This window comes from Elaeis guineensis, chromosome 8 (assembly GCF_000442705.2).
Source record: "Elaeis guineensis isolate ETL-2024a chromosome 8, EG11, whole genome shotgun sequence".
In the NCBI taxonomy this organism is placed as follows: Eukaryota; Viridiplantae; Streptophyta; class Magnoliopsida; order Arecales; family Arecaceae; genus Elaeis; species Elaeis guineensis.
In genome coordinates, this window is record NC_026000.2 from 25878263 (window position 1) to 25884203 (window position 5941).

The window sequence follows — 5941 nt, forward strand, 5'->3', positions numbered from 1 at the left end:
TAATTCCATATCGAGAACTAGAAAATCAACTGGAAAGTAAAATTCATCTACCTTGACCAAGACATCCTCAAGCATTCCACGTGGTTCTTTAATTGATCTGTCGGCTAACTGTAATGTGACTGATGTGGGTTTCAGTTCTCCGAATCCAAAAAGTTCATACACCGAACTAGGTAAAAGATTCACACTTGCCCCTAAATCTAGAAGAGCTTTTTCAATGTGATAATTTCCTATAACACAGGAAATGATGGGGGCTCCTGGGTCTTTAAGCTTTGGAGGAGTGGCATGCTGGACGACAGAACTAGCCTGTTCAGTGAGACATACTTTCTTTGGGATTTGTGATCTAGATTTACGTTTTTGGGTGCACAAATCCTTCAAAAATTTGGCATAAGCAGGGACCTGTTTGATTGCGTCTAGAAGGAGAAGATTAATTTGGACTTGCTTAAACAATTCCAACATCTCATCGAGTTTTCCTCCCTTCTTATCTGCAGGAATAGGGGCTTTCAGGGCATCCGGAAATGGGGCTTTAGGCAAGTAAGATGATTCCGGTGCAGTTGGTTCCTTCTCTATTTTCAGGTCCTCCTTATTCTTGGGTGATTTGGATTCGGTTAGAGGTTTAGGGTCAGTCTCATTGGTTTTACTAGTGTGTTCAATGACCTTCCCACTTCTCAGAGTCATGATTGATTTGGCATGTTCAGAAAAAACTTCTGGGGTATTATAACTCTCAATCACAAATTGCCCTCTTGGGTTGCTCTCGGGTTGGCTAGGTAATTTTTCTTCTTCCCTCCTACTGAATGCAGTCGCTAGTTGACCTATTTGGGTCTCTAGCTTAGCAATGGATTGTGTGTGGGAGTTAAGGATCTGAGTGTTGACTTCTAATCTTTCTAGTGCTTTCAGGACTTTTTCCTCAAAAGCTGAGCTGTGACCAGTAGTAGACGGTTGAGGAACATTTTGGAATTGATGGTATGGTCCATGCCTATATGTTGGGTCTTGATATTGAGGTCGAGGTATAGCAGGACCAACCACTGGTTGTGGTCTCCAGGAAAAATTTGGATGGTTTCTCCAGTCGGGGTTATAAGTGTTCGAATATGGATCGTTTCCTGGTCTGCGAGCTTGTTGGACTTGAGCTTGCTGAACCTGCTCATGCACAAACTCAGGAAATTGAGGTGCGGCTGGGCATTCACTAACAAAATGGTTCGGACTTGCACACAATGCACAAACTTCTTGGATTGGATTAGGTGGAATCGGGGATTGTCCAGTGTTTAGAAGACGATCTAATTTTTGGGACAGTTCATCTACCTTTTGATGGATATCTATGGCATTTCCTACTTCATATATTCCACTCTTTTTGAGTTTAACATGGGTTTATCTCTAATAGAGGCAGACATATGATGTAATGAATTTTCACTTAAAATTTCAAATAGTTGCCATGCCTCATCCTCACTTTTCAGCATAAATGTCCCACCGCATGATGCATCGACCATTTGTCGATGTCTTTCAGAGAGCCCATCATAAAAACATTGGATTAACTGTCACTTGGGTACAGCATGGTGGGGACATTTTCTAATAAGGTCCTTTAATCTTTCCCATATTTCATGAAACATTTCTCCATCTAATTGGGAAAAACTAGTTATGGCTTTCCTTATTTGATTAGTTTTTCCTATGGGAAAATATTTCTTGAGAAACTCTCCTTGCAGCTGGTCCCAGGTTGATATAGTCATGGAATCCAAAGTATGTAGCCAGTATTTGGCTTTGTCCTTAAGTGAAAAAGGAAATAATTTCAACCTAAGAGCATCATCGGAGAAGTTGTGAATTTTGACAGTTGAGCATATTTCAAGAAATTCCTCAAGATGTTTATAAGGGTCTTCATTACTAAGTCCATAAAATGAAGGTAACATTTGGATTATACTGGACTTAATTTCATATTGAGTGGCCTCCACAGGGGGTACTTGAATACAAGGAGAGTAGGTATATGTGGAAGGAGTAAAGTACTCCTTCAATTGCTTGGGTGGATCATTCTCCTGATTTCGGTCCATCTTTTTATGTCTGTTGGCTCTAAAGGTTCTTTCTATTTCTGGATCAAAAGGTTGGATTTCTGGTCGTAACGATCTACGCCAAGCATACACCTTACAATTATACTGTAGAGCACACACAGAATTTTTTTTTTTTAATATATATTTTTATAATAAAGTGAGAAAAGAATGAAGAAAATCTAAAGAGAAGAACCTAAGAATCTTAAATCTATGAAAAGGGAGAAATTAATTAATGTTTAGATGTTAATTGCAATCAACTTAAACAATCATAGACTCTCTATCCTAAGGTTAACTTAGATCTAGACAGCTCCTAACTTTCAAGATTGCTTTTGAGCACTCCAAGCTCAAGACTGACTAACTGACTCGGCCAGGTAAGCGTAAGATGTGGGAGGTTCCCTGCTCGTTGCTTTCCTTAGACACCAACTAAGTTGGCCAGGTCAGTCAACGGAACCAATTGAAAACCACTTTCTTTAACCACTTGCCTTAGACACCGAGCAATTAACCAATCTACACTCGGTTCAACTCTAGAGCTTTCTTATCCTATTGAGCTCGAAATTTCTAGGGCTGACGTCTAGTTGATTTTAAATTAAGGTCTAGGTTATGCAAATGCAAGGGAGTGATTTGTGGGCCAAGGAAGGGTGATCAAATCCCCACCTTATCTGGTTAATGGGTTACTGCCCTTAAGATTAATTATGGAGATGCAATGCAAGGAAACAAGGTGTCCAATCAGGTTAGAAATTTTTATATTTGAGGTTACACTATTTAAGTTAAGTGTTATGAAATGTCAGTGGTTTTTTTTTTTTTTTTTTTAATTTTTAAAATAATTTTTTTTTCAAAAAAAATTTTTTTTTTTAATTCAACCGTGCCAAGATCCCCGACAACGGTGCCAAAATTTGATGCGTAGTCGTTGATAGCACCAAAAATAACTCTACTCACTACGTAGGTAGGATGAGTCGAGATCGTATCCTCAGGACCTTGGGCTAAGTTGAAATTGCAAGGTAAAAGAAAGAAGCGTTGTTTTTGATTTAGAAAATAAATTATCGTAAAATTGAGGTAATTAAAAAATAAAGAGCTCGGGAGTTTTGAATTAATTTGCACTAGCAGAGTTGTATCTCTTTTTTAACTAAATAGATGTGATTAATCTTAGGAAAAATATCTGTCTTTCCTCGGTACGCTCCGTACCCGTAGATCACGGCGCGTCTCTGGAAAGACTAGGTACACAACTCTTCTTTCCTCGGCACGCCCCGTATCCGTAGATCACGACGCGTCTCCGGAAAGTAAAAGTTGTTCCTAATATTAATCTAACAAGAAAGCATAAATAAAAGCATATGATAGGGAGCAAATAAAGAACTCATGACAATTTAAATAAAAAGCATAATCTTTATTGCATATAAAGAAATACAGAAAAGTTTAGAACAATAAACCATCTCTGTGTCGTTACAAAATTTCTTCTCCACTCCCGAGACTGCTAGCCTAGCTGCTCATGAAGTAGTTCCTTTCTATTCCTCTATGCAAGGCTTTAGAAGAATTTCTGGGCTCCCCCTCCAATGAGAGTACAAAAGTCTTTTTATAGGTGTTAGGAGGGATGAGTTTTACATGATTTTCTGATGTGGGACTAAAAAAAAAATACAAATCTTTCAAAACATTTCTAAATATTATTTTTTTCTTTATTTTGAACTTGTCTGCAATGCGCCCACACCCGCGTCAGCGCCCGTCCCCGCGTCCGCACCGCGTCCCACGTCCGCGCCCCGCGTCCAAACGCGTCAGCTTCCCGCGTCCCACATCCACGCGCCATGCTTTTCTTTTGAATTCACGCACGCCCAGGCTTCTTGAATCCATGTGAAACCGCGCCCAAACTTCACGTGAAACCACCCAGAAAAAAGAATCAACGTGAACCACTTTTTCACGTACCAAAAAGAAACTTTTGTTTCTTTACAATGACATCTGTATCTTTTTGGATTCCTTGCATAGTATCTTCATTTTCTATAATACGGATGCATCTTTTTTTATTTTAATTTTATTTTAAGTCCAAATTTCTTCAAACTTGAGTCTTTTTGATCTATGAATCGGACTCTTTGTATTGGCGATCATCTTTCCTGTAAAAGATAAAAAGAAGCATCAAATTTTTAATAAATAAAATAAATTAAATATATTTTCTGCTTTAAATGACTTAAATTATGTATTTATCACAGCTCTTGCTGAAACTAATTACAGCAAATAAACAAGAACAAAAATGTTACAACAAAAGAAGCTCCTTGGTTAAGCAAATTTATTATCGATGTAGCTCAATAATTATCCTCTTAAATGCTTGGAGTTTATGCTCTTCAAAAGCTCTTTAATGCTCTTAGAGAATCAAAAAAATTTTGGTTGGAAGTAGGTGAACTCTCTTGAATGTAGAAAGTTTAGAATTTTTTTTTTGTCTCTCTTAATGGAACAGTAACTTTTTTCTCCTCTTAAATCTGGAGCTTTTCCTCCAAGTTTGAAGTTGTTGGAGTCCAAAACTAGCCATTTCTGACCGTTGGAGGTGAGATATAGTCATTGAGAATAAATCAGCACAGTTGCAGAACTAGCTGTTAAAGGCTGTCAGCCGTATCTCGAGTCGGCTCAACTGTCTTCTCGAGTTGACTCGGTTGCACTTCGAGTCTGCTCGCTCTCGGATATCCAAAATTAGCTCTTTAAAATTTTTGGGCCTCTGAGACAGAGTTGGCTTGGATCCATTGGAGTTGACTCGACTGCTATCTTCGAGTGAACTCAAAAACTAGGGAGTCAATTTGATCTCAATGGATAGAAACATACTTTCTATCATCTGAAATGAAGTCCACTTGGATAATTTTGAGTCTGCTCAATCCCATGCAAAGCCTACATGCCAGTGCCCAAATCGTACCAGAGTCGACTCCAAACTCTCTTGAGTCAACTCGAACCTTTTTCAAAGCCTTTTTCACTTGACTTTAGCTCCAAGTTGATGTCACTTGGGCTCTATAATGAATTCACTTGGTTTCTACCTTATTTTGTTCAAAGAGCTCTCTTTGTTTCAATCTTTACAATACTTAAAAAAAATATTAGTAATTATGTACTTCAATGTTTGATCATCATCAAAATCACTTAGGGGGTCAATGCGAACCGATCCAATGCACCAACCCGATCCTTCAACTGATATCAAAGCTAGATTGTACGGATCATAGATCTAAATCGAATTAGATCTGATTCAGATGTGATCTGAAGTAGTGATCAAATCTGAAAATATTAGATTAAATCTAATTTTCAGCATGATTAGATAGATCTAAAAGTAGTTTAGATTTGATTGCAAGCATGCTTTTAGACTAGGTCTATTTTAATATATGAGATATATGTGTAGATCTAGTTTAAAGTCTGAGTAGCCGAGTACTCGGAATGGGTTTATCACTAGACCATCTGGTCATAAGAGAAAGCACAGATTAAAGTCCCTCTCCTATCTAATCAATGGATTCTCTTATGACATGTCGGGGTGCCGTGTGATTACATCCCATGAAGTAGAATAGCGAAAGGAAAAACTTACTTTCTGTAAAACCTTAGATCCAGAAATCCTAGGATTTGATGCATCTAAAATTATTTAATTATGAAAATTAGTTTCATATCTAAATTAGAATTTTATGTTATGCATGTATGATCTAAAATGTTCAAAAATCTACTGTTGGCATGCCTGTGAGTCGATTCGATTCGATTTTGGTTCGAATCAACTCAAGTTCCTGCTGAGTCGACTTAGTTCTTGTTGAGTCGACTCAAAACCCTGAAGAGTCAGCTCAGTTTGCTGCTGAGCCAATTCAGTTGTGCAGACCATGGTTTAACAGGATTTCTGTTCATCACAATTAAGCTGACTCAGTCTCAGATTTGAGTCGACTCACTGTGATGAGTCGACTCAAGTCCAGGGTGAG

The 5941-nt window shown here is 38.1% G+C and overlaps 1 non-coding gene across 1 annotated transcript; it reads left to right on the top strand.

Annotated features, from left to right (window-relative positions):
* Positions 1–1540: 1540 nt before the first annotated feature.
* Positions 1541–1646, top strand: LOC140851310 (small nucleolar RNA R71). Its single transcript, XR_012134062.1, has one exon. It is a non-coding gene; the product is annotated as a small nucleolar RNA R71 (small nucleolar RNA).
* Positions 1647–5941: the final 4295 nt, after the last annotated feature.